The 16207-nt window shown below is 39.4% G+C and overlaps 1 pseudogene; it reads left to right on the forward strand.

The window, feature by feature from the left end:
• Positions 1–382: 382 nt before the first annotated feature.
• Positions 383–16207, forward strand: part of LOC144294237 (steroid hormone receptor ERR1-like) — a 36921-nt pseudogene continuing 21096 nt past the window's right edge.

Below are 16207 nucleotides of genomic sequence, written 5' to 3' on the forward strand. Positions count from 1 at the left end.
TCCCCAGACACACCAAGCTTTCTGTCTTTAGGACCTCTGTGCCATTTCTGCCCAAGGAACCCTGACTGCATCCAGTTCATCGTTCTCATCTCAGCTGGATCTGTGCCAGCCACTTAATCTAAAACACAGTCCCCCAATGGTTTCATTCCTAGCTCCTATCAAAATGACGTTGCTTGTGTGTGTTTGCTTATGTGTGTTTACTTGTTGGTTAATGGTCTCCCACATAAGAAGGTAAGCTCTATAAGGGCAAAAACTGTGTTTCTCATCTTCACCACCATACCCCAGCACTGATCCAGCATCTCCCATACAGCAGACAAGACCAAGGATTTGGTGTTGAGGGAAAGGTGGCAAAGACTCTCCTACCACATTGTGAGAAATCACCATGGGGTTGCACCCACTGCAGCCCCACTCTCCTGAAGTCCAAGGGAAGCTAGAAAAAGATACAGACACTGTGGTCACGAGGTAAGCAATGTTACACAGCAGGGATGAGAACTAAGAGCTGGAAAGAGAAACATTCCAGGAGAGTAGAGAGAAGCCCTGGAAGTCAGCTCCAGGAGGGGATATCTGACCCAGCCAAACATTCCGCCCCCCCCCAATCTGCAAGCCCATATTTATGACTGCATCTTAGGCCAGAGGAGTGTGAGGCCAAGATGGGAGCATTTTTAATGTTCTCCTGCTCTCAGATGGAGCAACTCATGAGCAGAATCTGGGCAGAAAAAAAAAAAAAAAAAAAAACAGCCTTCTGTATAAATGGGTATAATACCTACCTCAGCAGATTATTATGAAGATTAAATGCTATAATAGATAGAAAGCAGCTAGCACCTTACCAGACATATAGTAGATGCTCTTAATCCCATCCTCCCATTCCCACACCTCCCAAGAAGAAAGACTGGGGACACATGCTGCATGATCCCTCTCCCTGCCTCCTCCACGTCTACCCTAAACTGTGATATCTGGGTGGGAAACAGCTTCGGGCTGCAGATGCTATGACAGCGTTGCTTAAATTGAATTACGCTGAAATCAGAGAAGGCTTCAGCTCTCCCAGGGAGTTCAGAAGTGTTCACCCTGAGAGTAACTGCACACTGCACAGGAAAAGGCATTCAAGTTGATAAGAAGTCATTCGGATCACCATCTAAGGCAGCTTTAGCCTTTGAAATAAACTCATTCCTTATTAGTACACACTTGGGATTTCCAGGACTGAATATTATTTCTATTACACAAAGCCCATTTTGAAGACATTTTTTTCATGCTGTCAGGGTCCTATGTAATTTCATCTCTCCACAATGTTACTCTTTCACATATATAGAGCCATAGGCCTTAATGAGAAAGGAAAAGATGGAAAATGAGCAGGAGTCATTGATCCAACGTGAGCTAAAAGCAGGGTACTAGTACATATGACAGACAACATCATTGAGAGCCTGCTGGCCATAAAACAGTATTTAGATTTTTCCTGAAAGCAACAGGAAGCCACGGAAGCCAAATCGGGATTTAAAATAGGAATTATAAATTGTCTTTTTAGAACACTCACTTTCATTATAATGTAAAAAAGACAGACATGGAGTTGGAAGGTAGGAAGAGTAGTTAAGAAACTATTCAATAAAGGGGTGCCTAGGTGGCTCAGTTGGTGAGCCTCCAACTCTTGATTTCATCTCAGGTCATGATATTGGGGTTTATGAGGTCAAGCCCCAAGTTAGGCTCTGTGCTGGGTGTGGAGCCTGCTTAAGATTCTCTCTCTCTCCCTCTACCCCTCTCCACCAGGTATGTGGGCTCTCTCTCTAAAAGAAAAAAGAAAGAAAGAAAGAAACTATTCAATAGACAATAATACTGTCCTTTAAGCATATAATGTGATAAAAATTGTTACAATGGCAATCATATAACAATGCATAAATAAAGTGACACACTGTATACCTTAAATTTACACAATGTTACATGTCAAATTTATCCAAAAAATTTTGGAAAGAAAAAAAATTTTAATTAAAAGTTTGCATAAGGGCAGCCCGGGTGGCTCAGTGGTTTGGTGCCGCCTTTGGCCCAGGGCGTGATCCTGGGGTCCTGTGATCGAGTCCCATATCAGGCTCCCTGCATGGAGCCTGCTTCTCCCTGTGTCTGTGCCTCCTTCACTCTCTCTCTCTGTCTCTCATGAATAAATAAATAATAAAATCTTTTTAAAAAAAGTTTGCATAAATGAAGTATTTCAGATCATGCTTTCAAAATATTTTCTAATATTTTATAATAAATTTTTAAACAAAAAAACTATTCAAACATTTATTCAATTTAGATATGATGCAAAAATACAAATGATAAAAGAAAAATAAGGAAACTGAACCTCATAAAAATTTAAAATTTTTGTCCTTCAAAGAACAATATGAAGAAAATGAAAAGACAAATTACAGAATGGAAGAAAATATTTGTACACATGTACCTCATAAGAGACTTTACTCAAGAATATAAAAAGAACTCTTGCAACTCAATAACTCAACAATAAAAAGACAAATAACCCAATTAAAAACTGTGCAAAGTATTTGTATAGACATTTCTCTTCAGAAGATACACAAATGACCAATAAGCACATGAAAAGATGCTGAACATCATTGGTCATTAGGGAAATGCAAAGCAAAATCATAATGGGATTGTACCTCATACCCACTAAGAGGCAATAATAAAAAGGAAAATGACAAGTATTGGTGAGGATACAGAGTAATTGGAACCCTCATAAGTTCCTGGTAGAGATGTTAAATGGTGTAGTTGCTTTGAAAAATAAATCAGCAGGTCCTCAAAAAAGCTGAACAAAGAGTTACCATATAATCCAGTAATTCCACTACATTCCACCTAAGATAATTGAAAGCATATTTTCACACAAAGACCTATACAAAACTGTTCATAGCAGCATTATTCATAATTGCCAAAAAAGTGGAAACAATACCAATGTGCATCATACTGATGAACAGCAAATAACATGTGATAGATCCATACAGTAGAATAGTATTCAGCCATAAAACAGAATGAAATATTGATACATACCACAACATGGATGAATATTGAAAACATTATGCTAATTGAAAGAAGCCAGTCATAAAAGACCACATACTATATGATCTTAATGTATATTAGTTATATTATTGTCAAGATGTATATTAATGTCAAGAATAGACAAATCTAAAAAAAAAAAAAAAGAATAGACAAATCTATTTGTAGACAGAAAGTAGATTAGTGGTTGCCCATGACTGAGGGAGGAAGAAATGTGGAGTGCCTGCTAATAGGAATGGATTTTTTTGGTGGGGGGTGTATAAAAATGTTCTAGAATTAGATAGTGGTAATTAATGTATGACTTTGTGAATATACTAAAACCACTGAACTGTACATTCTAAAAGGGTGAATTTTATGGTATGTGAATTATATATCAAAGATGTTCAAAAAAAACAACAACAAAAAAAAACAAAGATGTTATTAAAAAATAAAAAACATTCACTCAATAAATAAATCTCCAGGCACTATTCTAGGCAGTGAGGGAATAGTGAACAAAACTGACACAAATTTCTGCCCTTAGGGAGCTAATCTTCAATAGAATAATCCTAATGAGAGATCATAAATTAATGGCAGAGAAGTAGATGGATTTAAGGGAGGCTGTAAAGCAATAATCAACATGGCTAGCTGACCATGTGGAACAGGAGGGAGTGTGAGATCAGGCCCCACAGTAATTCTTAGTGCCACAACCCTGGCCCCCAGGATCACTGTTCCTCACCTTAAAACCACAGGAAAATTGGACAAAGTGCTTTATCAACCAGAAATTTCAGGAATCTCTGAAAAATAAAAGACAGAGAAGATATGGTTTGAAAGAGAAAACTCAAGCTTGAAAGGACTTGGTGCATAAAAGCAGTCAGGACCGCAAGGCTAACTCAAACCTCAGAGATGGTGAACCCCAAAAGCAGGAGAGTGTTGGGAGAGATGAGTCTCCCACATCTCTGCATGCCTTATAAACAGTCACTGACAATTTTTGCTTCAGACTATCCCAATGAAACAAAGGATGCTTGAATAGAGAATACCCTTAAAAGATAGAAATAGTGTCTCCTTCCAGGAACAGAGAGCAAGTTTTGTTGCTATCTAGTATGATAAAAATAGTGTCTCCCTTAGGGGCAAAGACTGAGCAAATTTGCTTGCAGCCCATCATAAAAGATTGGGGCTCCCTAAGCACAGGGTCCTTTAGCTTTGACACCAACCCACTGCATCGGCAGCATCTACCTGAACCAGCTTCGTCACCCCTGTGGGACTTGGGGGGAGGAGGAAGAGGTTAGGGCAACTCACATGACAATGGAAGCTTAAACTGCTTTCTAGGTCCCAAGTAGTAAAGTCATTTGTCTCTGATTTAGGAGTCTTGTGTCTTTTGCAGAATCCATGAGAGTGTGGCAGGCTCACTTGTGAGCTTGCAAACAGGTAAAATCTTGGAACCTCCTAGTTCTTGACACAGAGGCCTTGAAGCAATCATCTGTGTAAATGGTCAGGGAGATCAAAGAAAGAGCAGCCAGATGGGTCATTCTCTCCTCCATCTCTTAACCTGCTAGTACCAGGTAATGATATCTGGCCCAATAAAGCAATGATCTTGTTTTATTTGATATGATTTCCCCTACCAATTTTATTAATATATGTTTAATAATTTTTAATGGCTTTTTAAATTTTAAAATTTATCATTACCTGCTAGTACCAGGTAATGATATCTGGCCCAAGTGCAGTCAGTGAGGGAGACCACAAAAGGACAACAGCACAGAGGGTCTGGAGACTCCTAGGAAAAATCGGAAGTTCCCACAGAGACTAGTGACATAGCCCCTGAAGAGCACCCTCCCCCCATATAACCAAAAAGTGCAGTTATAACCTCAGCATCCACAAGTTAACTTTAGATAAGGAAAAGGGAAAAGAAAAGAAAGAAATGCAAAAGATAGCTTTCCTTGACACCTGCAATAAGTAATTAGAAAATGTTGAGGTGGGCACTTGACGGGATGAGCACTGGGTGTTATTCTGTATGTTGGCAAATTGAACACCAATAAAAAATAAATTTGTTATTTAAAAAAAGTAGAAAATGTAATAGAAAAAGAAAATATCCTATTCACAAAAGCAAAAATTAAATAAATAAATAAATAAGAATTGATCTAAGAAACAATTCATAAGACCTATATGAAGAAAGCTACAGTATTTTTATATTAAAAAACTAAACAGGGGTACCTGACTGGCTCAGTCAGTACAGCATGCAACTCTTGATCTTAAGGTTGTAGGTTTGAGCTTCACATTGGTGCAGAGGTTACTTAAAAATAAAATCTTCAGGGACCCCTGGGTGGCGCAGCGGTTTGGCACCTGCCTTTGGCCCAGGGCGTGATCCTGGAGACCCGGGATCAAATCCCACGTTGGGCTCCTGGTGCATGGAGCCTGCTTCTCCCTCTGCCTATGTCTCTGCCTCTCTCTCTCTCTCTCTCTCTGTGTGTGTGACCATCATAAATAAATAAAGAATTTAAAAATGTTTTTAAAAAATCTTCAAAAAAAATGTTTAAACCCGGACTTCATCAAGATAAGAAGCTTTTGCACAGCAAAAGATGCAGTCAACAAAACTAAAAGACAACCTACAGAATGGGAAAAGTTATTTGCAAATGACGTATCAGATAAAGGGCTAGTTTCCAAGATCTATAAAGAACTTATTAAACTCAACACCAAAGAAACAATCCAATCATGAAATGGGCAAAAGACATGAACAGAAATCTCACAGAGAAAGACATAGACATGGCCAACATGCACATGAGAAAATGCTCTGCATCACTTGCCATCAGGGAAATACAAATCAAAACCACAATGAGATACCACCTCACACCAGTGAGAATGGGGAAAATTAACAAGGCAGGAAACAACAAATGTTGGAGAGGATGCGGAGAAAAGGGAACCCTCTTACACTGTTGGTGGGAATGTGAACTGGTGCAGCCACTCTGGAAAACTGTGTGGAGGTTCCTCAAAGAGTTAAAAATAGACCTGCCCTACGACTCAGCAATTGCACTGTTGGGTATTTACCCCAAAGATACAGATGCAATGAAACGCCGGGACACCTGCACCCCGATGTTTATAGCAGCAATGGCCACAATAGCCAAACTGTGGAAGGAGCCTCGGTGTCCATCGAAAGATGAGTGGATAAAGAAGATGTGGTTTATGTATACAATAGAATATTACTCAGCCATTAGAAACGACAAATAGGGATCCCTGGATGGCGCAGCGGTTTGGCGCCTGCCTTTGGCCCAGGGCGTGATCCTGGAGACCCGGGATCGAATCCCACATCGGGCTCCCGGTGCATGGAGCCTGCTTCTCCCTCTGCCTGTGTCTCTGCCTCTCTCTCTCTCTCTGTGACTATCATAAATAAATAAATTTAAAAAAAAAAGAAAAAGAAACGACAAATACCCACCATTTGCTTCGACATGGATGGAACTGGAGGGTATTATGTTGAGTGAAATAAGTCAATCAGAGAAGGACAAACATTATATGGTCTCATTCATTTGGGGAATATAAAAAATAGTGAAAGGGAATAAAGGAGAAAGGAGAAAAAATGAGTGGGAAATATCAGGGAGGGAGACAGAACATGAGAGACTCCTAACTCTGGGAAACAAACTAGGGGTGGTAGAAGGGGAGGTGGGCGGGGGGTGGGGGTGACTGGGTGATGGGCACTGAGGGGGGCACTTGATGGGATGAGCACGGGGTGTTATTCTATATGTTGGCAAATTGAACACCAATAAAAAATAAATTTATAAAAAGTAAAAAAATAAAAATAAAAACAATTTTTAAACCCAAATAAATTTTTAGATATACTGTTCTTACATGGGAAGATCTGAAGTTATAAGGACATCAGTATACTCAAATTAATCTATTAACAATACAGCATCACTCAAAACCATAATAGGCTTTATTTTTTTTTATTTTTATTTATTTATGATAGAGAGAGAGAGAGAGAGAGAGAGAGAGAGGCAGAGACATAGGCAGAGGGAGAAGCAGGCTCCATGCACCAGGAGCCTGACGTGGGATTCGATCCCAGGTCTCCAGGGCCAAAGGCAGGCGCCAAACTGCTGTGCTACCCAGGGATCCCCATAATAGGCTTTAAAAAGAAGCTAATAAGATGACTGACTATATATTCACCTCAAGGTAAACATAAGCATAAAAGTCAAGGCAGTTTTGAAAGAGAAGACTAATGAGCAAACTTGCCCTATGAGACATCAAAAAGTTAATAATAAAAATAGTTTGGTAATTGGGAAAAATATATCACAGACTAATGAACATAACAGTTTAGAAGCAGGCCAAAAATATATGGGGAGAATTTCATATAAAATAGAGATAGTGATTCAAATAAATAGAGAAACACTTCACTATTCAACAATGGTGTAGAGACAACTGCTATCCATTTTTTTTAAAAAATAAAGACAAAATCTTCATGCACAATATTAATTTAAAGTTTTTTCAGCAAATAGAACACCTAAAGGTAAAAGGGGGGAAATTTTACAAAGCCATTAAAAATTAATTAAACATATATTAATAAAATTGGTAGGGGAAAAATCATATCAAATAAAGCAAGATCAGGGATCCCTGGGTGGCTCAGCAGTTTAGCACCTGCCTTCGGCCCAGGGCGTAATCCTGGAGAGCCAGGATTGAGTGCCATGTTGGGCTCCCTGCATGGAGCCTGCTTCTCCCTCTGCCTGTGTCTCTGACACACACTCTCTCTCTCTATCTCTCTCTCTCTCTGTTTCTGTGTGTGTGTCTCATGAGTAAATAAAATATCTTAAAAATTTAAAAAATAATAAAGCAAGATCAAAATATAAAAGATAATGACATGACATTAGATTCCATATGACAAAAGATACCATAATCTAAGGTACAAGTGAAACAACAGATTTGAGAAAATAATTAGCAAGAGCTAACATCCAATAATAAAAAAATTTCTACATATCACTGGAAGACAGTCCACATAATAGAAAACTACACAAAGTACAGACCTGGGGAACGTAATGTACAAGATGAGCCTAGGTTATCTTGTTGTCAGAAAGTAAGAAAGTGCTTCTTGGTGGGAATGCAAATCCATGCAGCCACAATGGAAAACAATATGAAGTTTCTTTAAAAATTTAAAAATAGAATTATCAACTGATCCAGGAACACCACTATTGGGTACTTACCCAAAGAAAATAAAAATACTAATTCAAAAGGATACATGCAGGGATCCCTGGGTGGCGCAGCAGTTTGGCGCCTGCCTTTGGCCCAGGGCGTGATCCTGGAGACCCGGGATCAAATCCCACGTCGGGCTCCCGGTGCATGGAGCCTGCTTCTCCCTCTGCCTGTGTCTCTGCCTCTCTCTCTCTCTCTCTCTCTATCTATCTCTATCTCTGTGACTATCATAAATAAATAAAAATTTAAAAAAAAAACAAAAGGATACATGCACCTCTATGTTTCTAACAGCATTATTTACAATAGTCAAGCTATGGAACAAACCAAGTGTCCATCCATAGATGAATGAATAAAATATATGTGGTACACACACACACACACACACACACACACACACTGGAATATTACTCAGCCATAAAAAACAATGAAATCCTGCCATTTGTAACAACATGGATGAACCTAAAGGGCATGATGCTAAGTGAAATAAGTCATTCAGAGAAAGAAAAATACCATATGATTTCACTCATATGTGGAATTTAAGAAACAAAGCAAATAATCAAATAAAGAAAAAAGAGAGACACCCCCCCACCCAGAAAAAACCCAGATCTTAAATGCAGAGAACAAATTGGTAGTTGCCAGTAGGGAGGTGGGTGGGGAAATGGATGAAATACATAAAGGGGATTAAGAGTACACTTATCTTTTTTTTCAAGATTTTATTTATTTATTCATGAGAGACACAGAGAAAGAGGCAGAGACATAGGCAGAGGGAGAAGCAGGCTCCCTGAGGGGCGCCCGATGCATGACTCAATCCCAGGACCCCAGGATCAAGACCTGAGCTGAAGGCAGACACTCAACCACTGAGCCACCCAGGTGTCCCAAGAATATACTTATCTTGATAAGCACTGAGAAGGTATACTATTGTTGAATCATTATATTGTACACCTGAAACTAATGTAATACTATATGTTAACTATACTTCCATTAAAAAAAAAGTAAAGGAAGAAAGTGCTCAAAAAAAATGATGGAGACATAACAAAAAGACACAAGGGACAATCTGAAGACACTCCCACTAGCCAAATCTGAACAATTTTAGCATCAAAAAAGGTAATAACAAGTTATACCCAAAGAATAGAATAAGAATGTGCATATCTATAATAAGAATGTCTGGATATATGGATGGATGGAAAGGGAGAGAGAGAAAACTCTTCCTAACAGCACAAAGCCAAGTAGAAAAGTCACCATTTTGCTACCATAACAGTAAAGTTGTATCACTCAGAAAATATCAATGAATGCTAAATATAGAAGGAGGGGTTTGATGAGGAACAAAATTTATATATTCAAAACTTAATTACACAAGAAAAACAGTAAATGTACAGTGAAAAGACATTGTGGTTAAAGACAACATTTTAATCAACCAATGAAAATTAACATAATCAACAGACTTCTGGCTATGACTGAATAAGATTGGCAAATCCTCTCCTCTTCCCAAAAAGCACCTTCCAAGTTAGACAACATTGACAAAACAATCATTGCACTCTAAAAATTGACAAGGCATGTGCAACAATATGAGAAGCTTTTATGGTTTTTAAATCGCTGAAATTTGGGTAAGAACAATGGGTATCTGTGGCATTCTGGCCTACGGCTTCTCTCCCTCCTCCTAGGAGTTCAATTAATGGAGGTCTGTCTGGGGTGGTGCAGGTTGAAACAACCTGCAGCTTTTCTACTGTAATCAAAGGGGCTCACTAAATGTGGAGTGGTAGGTGACAGCCCTGCCCAAAAGCTATTGGTGTAAGTAATAATCTCAGAGATAAGCAAGAAGGAAGACTAAATGCTCTACTAGCCTAAGGCTCCACTCATGGTTGGAATAAGCAAATTCCTGGCTGAGTTTGCACATGTGTACAGCAGAGACTAAAGAGAGCCCAGTTTTGCCACATACTCCTGGCTAACCCTAAGGCTGTGCACATGCTCAGAAGAGATATGAAAGAATCCAGTGGAATTAAATGCCAGGCAAGTGAAAACACCCTGAACATTGAATCTACTCTCCTACCCACACACATTCATAAAGAGGAGATGGAGGCCTTATTGACTTGGGGTGTTAGAGAATAATTTCTGTCTAAGAAGACAACAAAGCTATTCAGAAACAGGAGCAACCCCTATGAAGCAAGTCTTAAAAACAAATAATAAAAATTTTTAAAATACTGATTTCTTAAAAAAGAGCAGACACATCAGTAGCCACACTGCAAGGGAGAAAAATTTCACAGATTAATCCCAGGCAAGTTTCTAAAACAAAAAGCAAACAAACACACAAAATAGAAACCACAAAAACCTTCCAGAGGAAAAAAGACAGAATCCAGAGAGGCTATAATATATTATTTAAATGTTTGCTTTTCAACAAAAAATTATAAGACACTCAAAGAAACAGGAATGTATGACCTATATTTGAGTTGAGGAGGTGGGGACCAGTCAATAGAAACTGCCTCTGTATGATCCTAGACATTGGACTTAGCAAACAAATATTTCAAAAAAGACTATTATACATATGTTCAGAAAGCAAAAGAAAATGATGCTTCAATAATAAACTAAAATATGTGGCACCTAGGTGGCTCAGTCAGTTAAGCATTTGACTCTTGATTTTAGTTCTGGTCATAATCTCAGGCCCGTGGAATCAAGCCGCATATTGTGCTCTGTGCTCAGCAGGGAATCTGCTTGAGATTCTCTCTCTCTCTCTCTCTCTCTCTCACTCTCTCTCTTTGCCCCTCTCTCTCTCACCCTCTAAAATAAACAAATTCTTTTAAAAAATAAACTAAAATGTGACAACAATGAACCAATAAGCAGATATTCTCAACTAAAAGAACCAAAATGGAAATTCTGGAACTGAAAAGTACAATAACTGAAGTGAAAAACTCACTAGAGGGACTCAACAGCAGAGTCAAGATAGAGGACAGAATCATCGAGTGTGAAAACAGATCAGGAGAGATTATCTCACCTGAAAAACAGACAGAATAATGATTAAAAGAAACATGGACAGCATCACAGAAACCTGTGAGAAATAGCAAAAGTACCAAACTGCATGTAATCGAAGTCCCCGGAGAGGAGAGATAGGAAAAGGGAGACAAAATAACTTGTCAAATTTGATTTTTAAAAAAGGAAAGAATAACCTATACATTCAATAAGTTTAATGAACTCCAAGTAGGATAAATACAAAAAGTCCACACCTTGATACATCATAGTCACATTCTTGAAAGCCATGCCCAAAGAGAAAATTTTGAAAGCAGCAAAACAAAAATGACTTGTAAAATGGAAGACAAATATTATTAACAGTTAATTGCTCATATTAACCAAGGAGGCCAGAAGGCAGTGGAATAACATATTCAACATGTTGAATGAAAAAAATTGTCAAACAAGAATTTTATATCTGGGAAAATCATACTATAAAAATGAAAGCAGGGATGCCTGGGTGGCTCAGCGGTTGAGCGTCTGCCTTCAGCTCAGGGTGTGATCCTAGAGTCCCCGGATTGAGTCCCGCTTCGGGCTCCCTGCATAGAGCCTGCTTCTCCCTCTGCCTGTGTCTCTGCCTCTGTGTATGTGTGTGTGTGTGTGTGTGTGTGTGTGTGTGTGTGTGTCTCATGAATAAATAAAATATTTTTTAAAAATAAAATGGGAAATATCAGAGAGGGAGACAGAACATGAGAGACTCCTAACTCTGGGAAACGAACAAGGGGTAGTGGAAAGGGAGGTGGGCAGGGGTTGGGGGGGGGCTGTGTGACGGGCACTGAGGGGGGCACTTGATGGGATGAGCACTGGGTGTTATGCCATATGTTGGCAAATTGAACCCCAATAAAAAAATAAAATAAATTTAAAAATTAAAATAAAATAAAAATAAAAATGAAAGCAAAATGAAGATATTCCCCCCTAAACAAAGATAGTTTACTGCTGGAAGACCTACTTTACAAGAAATACTAAAGGGGATGGGAGTTAAAATGGCAAGTAGTAGGGGAACCCTGAACTTGTATTACCCTTGGAATACAGCTAGATCAACATTCAACTATTTTGTTTTATTTTTTTTTAATTTATTCTTTATTGGTGTTCAATTTACTAACATACAGAATAACCCCCAGTGCCCGTCACCCATTCACTCCCACCCCCCGCCCTCCTCCCCTTCTACCACCCCTAGTTCGTTTCCCAGAGTTAGCAGTCTTTACATTCTGTCTCCCTTTCTGATATTTCCCACACATTTCTTCTCCCTTCCCTTATATTCCCTTTCACTATTATTTATATTCCCCAAATGAATGAGAACATATAACATTCAACTATTTTGAACAACTAGGAAGAGGATTGTGTGGATTAAGGAAATAATCTGCACAGCTGGAGCATGATAACGAGGCAGATGTGAGTTTTGGAGCCATGAACCCCGGGAGAGGAAGCCAGGAGCCAGAAAAGGGAGGAAACCCATCTTGCAGAGCAAAGTCAGGAAAAGGGAGAAAGTGGGAAAGAGCACAGTGGGTTGGGACCACACTATAAACCTCCAAGAGAAGACCCCCTGGGTCACTCAGGGAGAGAAGGCTCCCCTTCCCAGAGGGCATTTGGAAGAGCGTATTTTGCCTCTCTAAAGACCAAAGGCCAGCCAGGGGACCATTAAACAGATCTCAGCAGCAGGGTCAGAGGTGCACAGAGAGGGCAAAAAAAAAACCTCTGAACAACTTTTCACCAGGAGCCACAGTAGGCTTAAACCTCTGCGTGCTCACACAGGGGCTGCTTTTCTGAGGCTGAACTGAGCAAAGCACGAGAGACTGGAGCAGACCATAGATAACCTGGCTGCAGCTTTTTGCTGCCTGCCACAACAGATCCAAGCCTCTGTGAGGGTTTTTCTGGGACAAAAGGGAGTAAGAGACTTAGTGCAGATGGCTGATAACCTGGTTCCAGCTTTTCACCGAGTGTTACAATAAACTCTAGTCTCTGCTCACACTGTGCTATGGCTTTTGGGGGACAGGATGTGCACCTTACCAGGCCCTATAAAATGTGGAGTTTTGAGTCCTAGGTACCAGGCAAAGATAAAATACAGATCTGTGGCTCTGGGTGTGCCAGGCTAGGACAGGGAAATGACTAAAGCCCAGGACACAAGAGATTGTTCCCTTTTCTAAGAGGGCATCTTGAACAGGGTGGCCTGGAGTTCCACTCCCCAGGGACAAGAGGGCAGGGGTGACTCCATATTCTATCTCTTCCACCATCCCTCTCTCCTCTCATTCACCCACACAGTCAGACTCCAGAGAGAAACACAGCATCTCTAGTGGAGGCTGGAGCCCCCTACCCTAAACCCTGCCCCCTGGCCTGGCAGGGGCATTTGTACAAGGGCAAGTCAGCTTGTGCACCAGCCCAGCAGGCCTCTCCCTCAAATAACTTACACAGGCTCCCCGCATCTACTAAATCTACTGACTAAAGAAAGTTCCTTAAACATCAGCATCCAGTGGAAATAGGACCAGGCTTACTTCTCCCCCCCCCCACCCCCCGCCTTTTCTTAATTTTAAAAAATTTTTACATCATTTATTTTCCTATTTCTTATTCTTTATTCTTCATCCCTTACTTTATACATTTTTTCTTTTTCTTTTTTTTATCAGGCTTATGATCTTTTGTGCATTTGTTGCTTCATTTGTTTCCTTCTCTTAGTTTTTGGATCAGGCTGCTTTTTTTACTTTTTAATTTTTTTCTCTTCTCTCCCTATTTTTCTTTCCCTCTTTCTTTCATATTTTTTAGAATCAGGCTTAAAGTTCATTGTCTGTATGATGGTATCAATTTTTGATCCATTTCCTTCTCTCTTGCTTTGGATCATGCTTTTTTTTTTTTTTTTTTTTCTTTTCTTTTTTCTCCTTCTCTTTTCTATTTTCTTTTTTTTTAAATTTTTATTTATTTATGATAGTCACAGAGAGAGAGAGAGAGAGGCAGAGACACAGGCAGAGGGAGAAGCAGGCTCCATGCACCGAGAGCCTGATGTGGGATTCGATCCCGGGTCTCCAGGATCGCGCCCTGGGCCAAAGGCAGGCGCCAAACCGCTGCGCCACCCAGGGATCCCCTATTTTCCTTTACAGGCTTAACTTCACAAACAAATCAAAACACATCCATGTAAAGGTCCAAACACTCCCCACCACAAGGAAAGAGGAACTCTTTGGAGGAAGGACCAATGGGAAAGAGCAGCCAAAATACAACAGCAGAGTATATACAGCATACACCAGAAACACTTTCAGAGGCTTTGTTGTTGTTGTTGTCATGATTATTATTATTGCTATTTTTACTAGGTCTTTTTCTTTTTTTTATTTTTTTATTGTCGTTCAATTTGCCAATATTTAGCATAACACCCAGTGCTCATCCTGCCAAGTGCCCCCCTCAGTGCCCATCACTCAGTCACCCCCAACACCCCGCCCACCTCCCTTTCTACTACCCCTTGTTCATTCCTACTGGGTCTTTTTCTTTTCTCCTTTCTTTTCTGGACACGACTAGAAGGAGAAATTCATCACAAAAGAAAGAACAGGAGGCAGTACTCTCTGCCATGGATTTAATCAATATGGATATAAGTAAGATGTTGGAACTAGAATTCAAAACAATTATTAAGATACTAGTTGGGCTTGATAAAAGCATAGAAGACACTAGAGAGTCACTTCCTGTAGAAATAAAAGAATATCTAATCAAGCTGAAATTTTAAAATGCTATTACTGAGATGCGGTCAAAAATGGAGGCTCTAACTGCTAGGATAAATGAGGCAGAAGAAAAAGTCACTGATATTGAAGACAAAATTATGGAGAATAAAGAAGCTGAGAAAAAGGGAGATGAACAACTACTAGATCACAAGGGAAGATTTCAACAGATAAGTGATACCATAAAGCACAAGAAGATTCAAATAATAGAGGTCCCAGCAAACGAGAAGAGAGAGAGAGGAAGGCAGAAGGTTTATTTTAACAAATTATAGCAGAGAGCTTCCCGAATCTGGGGAAGGAAATAGGCTTTCAAGTCCAGGAGGCATAGACAGCCCCCCTCAAAATCAATAAAAATAGGTCAACACCCCAACATATAATAATGAAGCTAACAAATTTCAGAGATGAAGAGAAAATTCTGAAAGCAGCTTGGAATTAAAGGTCTTTAACCTACAAGAGTAGAAACATAAGGCTGGCAGCAAAACTATCCACAGAGACCTGGCAGGCCAGAAAGAACTGGGATGATACATTCAGGGTGCCAAAGGAGAAAAATATGCAGCCAACAATACTTTATCCAGCTAGGCTGTCATTCAAAATAAAAGGTCAGATAAAAAGCTTCCAGGACAAACAGGAACTAAAAGAATTTGTGATCATTAAACTAGCCCTGCAATAATTATTAAAAGGGATCCTTTAAGCAAAAAGAGAGCCCAAATGGAACATAGACCAGAAAGGAACAGAGACAACATACAGAAACAGTGACTTTACAGATAATACAATGACACTAAGTTCTTTCAGTAGTAACTCTGAATATAAATTGGCTAAATGCCCCAGTCAAAAGACACAGGGTATCAGATTGGATAAAAAAGCAAGATCCATTATATGCTGTCTGCAAGAGACTCATCTTAGACCCAAAGACACCTCCAGATAGAACATGAGGGGTGGAACACTATTTATCATAATAATGGACATCAAAAAAAAGCTGGAGTGGCAATCCTTATATCAGACAAATTAGATTTTAAACCAAAGATGGTAATAAAAGATGAAGAAGGACAGGCTATCAAAATTAAAGAGTCTATCCAACAAAAAGATCTAACAATTATAAATATTTATGCCCCTAATGTGGGAGCAGCCAATTATATAAACCAATTAGTAACAAAACTAAAGAAACACACTGATAATAATACAATAATAATAGGGGACTTTGACACCCCATTCACAGCAAAGGACAGGTCTTTGAAGCAGAAGTTCAACAAGAAAACAAGGACTTTGAATGACACACTGAACCAGATGGACTTCACAGATATATTTAGAACATTTCATCCTAAAGCAACAGAATATGCATTCTTCTTGAG

Source organism: Canis aureus, chromosome 22 (assembly GCF_053574225.1).
Source record: "Canis aureus isolate CA01 chromosome 22, VMU_Caureus_v.1.0, whole genome shotgun sequence".
Taxonomy (NCBI): domain Eukaryota; kingdom Metazoa; phylum Chordata; class Mammalia; order Carnivora; family Canidae; genus Canis; species Canis aureus.